The sequence below is a fragment of the Myotis lucifugus genome, unplaced genomic scaffold, assembly GCF_000147115.1.
Source record: "Myotis lucifugus unplaced genomic scaffold, Myoluc2.0 scaffold_422, whole genome shotgun sequence".
Classification (NCBI taxonomy): domain Eukaryota; kingdom Metazoa; phylum Chordata; class Mammalia; order Chiroptera; family Vespertilionidae; genus Myotis; species Myotis lucifugus.
Window position 1 is genome coordinate 73893 of NW_005871470.1, and position 2445 is coordinate 76337.

Consider the following 2445-nt stretch of genomic DNA (forward strand, 5'->3'; position numbering starts at 1 on the left):
GCACAGAATGCTGACATTGCTGCTCCATCCTACTAGAGGCCGATGCTCGCAGTTCCTGCAAGAAGTAGGCCTTCCTTCCCGCCTCCCCACGCCGCCCGCACTGGCTTCCCTTGTAGCCTTTGGCTTCCTCAGAAGGTCGTCTGGAAAGGACAATCTGGTCTAATTAGCATATTATGCCTTTATTATTATTTATTTTTATTGATGTCCCTTTGACCCAACGCTAATGGAAGAGGGAGTTTCAGATGCGGGGTGGGGGTGGGGGGTGGGGGGGGGGAACGGGTGGCTATTGAGCTGCTCAGTATGAGGACTGACAGTAAAACAACATGGAGAAACCGGCGCAGACTTCTCCCCAGCAGGGGCGCTGTGAGGAGAGAAGGTGCTTCTAGATCTAGAGCTTCTCTTCTCTTGCAAATACATGGCAGGGAGCCCCTCCTTCATCGCCCACGGCCGTGCCCCTGCTGTGGAGAAGCAGTCTTTCCCCGGGTGTCTCCCAGGCACTGCCCAGGCGGACCCCGGGGCCTCAGATCTGACTGGGCTCCCCAGAGGAGCCATCAATGTGCCAGAGCACAACCCCCATGGCGGGCTCCTGCACGCCCCACTGGGCACCCAGCCTGCCACCCGCAAGGGCCCTGATGGGGATGCAACCAGCAGCCTTTCGGCACACAGGCCAATGCTCAATAGACTGAGCCACTCTGACCAGGGACAGACAGCCATATGTTTTTTAAAACCCCCAAACTACTGAAAAAATCCCCAAATAATGTGGATAAAATTTATGGAGAGGAAAAGGGAAAGGTTCCAACACACCACACCAGGAAACATCAGAAAACTCTGCTATAACGTCTCTCACCCAAAGTTCCACTTGCTGGGGTGCTCACTATCCCCTCGTTAAAAATGTTTGTCAGTCACAGCCGACACACGATATGATATGATTAGACACTTACATAACTTAACAGTGGCCACGCTGGCCCCTCTGGTACCCGTCTGACACCACACGTATCTTACAATATTGTTGACAACATTCCCTGGGCTGTGCTTACATCCGTGACTGTTTTCATAGCTGGCATTGTACTTCTTAATCCCTTCACCGTTCTCACCCAGCTTCCATCTGGCCACCATCAAAATGATCTCTGTTTCTATGAGTTTGTTTCTGTTTTGTTTGTTCATTTATTTTTGTTTTTAGATTCTACATATAAGTGAGATCATATTTGCTTTGACTGACTTATTTCATTTAACACAATACCATCTACATCCATGCTGTCACGAGTGGCAAGATTTCATTCTTTTTTATGTCTGGGTAATATTCCGTTATACATGTCCCACATCTTCTTTACCCATTTGCCTAGTGATGGACACTTAGGTTGCTTCCATGTTGGGTATCCTATATAATAAAAGTGTAATATGCAAATTGACCAGTCGCTATGGCACGCACTGACCACCAGGAGGTAGATGCTCAATGCAGGAGCTGCCCACTGGTGGTCAGTGCACTCCCACAGGGGGAGCACCACTCAGCCAGAAGCCCGGCTCACAGCTGGCAAGCCCAGCAGCAGTGGCAGGAGCCTCTCCTGCCTCTGCTGAAGGCAGCCAGTAAGGAGTGAGGGGTCCCGGACTTCGAGAGCCCCAGACTTCGAGAGGCATGTCTGACTGCTGGCTTAGGCCCGATACCTGGGGAATCAGGCCTAAGCCGCAAGCAGACATCCCCCAAGGGATGCAAGTGGGCACAGGCCAGGCTGAGGGACACCCCCCCCCAAGTGCACGAATCTCATGCACTGGGCCTCCAGTTGTAAATAATGCTGCAATGAACATAGAGGTGCATATATCTTTTTGAATTAGTGTTTTTGTTTTCTTTGGATAAATACCCAGAAGTGGAATTGCTGGGTCACATGGTAGCTCTATTTTTAATTTTTTGAGGAATTTCCACACTATTTTCCATAGTGGCTGCACCAATTTACAATCTCATATCTCCTCTTGTCCAGACCTCCCTCCCTCTCTCCCCCCTCTTCCTGCACACTCCTTGCTCCCCCCTCCCCCGCCCAGGCCTCTCGGCGTCTCTGCCCATCTGGATCCCCTTGCAAACCACACTCAGGAAAACCAAGCTCTCACCTCAGGCTGTAGCACAGGAAGGCAGAACAGGAGCAATCAGTCAGGAGCTAATGTTTTCCTAGTCACGAGGTAAATTCATCTGAAATCATTTTGACATTAAGCACATTTGCTAAGATTTATTTTTCTCCTTTCTAGTAACAATGTAGCAAGAAAGGAAGATCTGTCTGCTTAGGGAAATGAATTTACTCACTGTTTCTCTCCCATAAGGCCTCAGCCTAGAGATAACAATCAAAATGTCTAAAGTGAAATTAAGTTTGCCTTTGTTTGATGCTAAGTAGCTTAGTAAAGAAATATAGAGTTGAATTTTATGTAAGACTAGAGGCTCAGTGCATGGATTCGTGCACG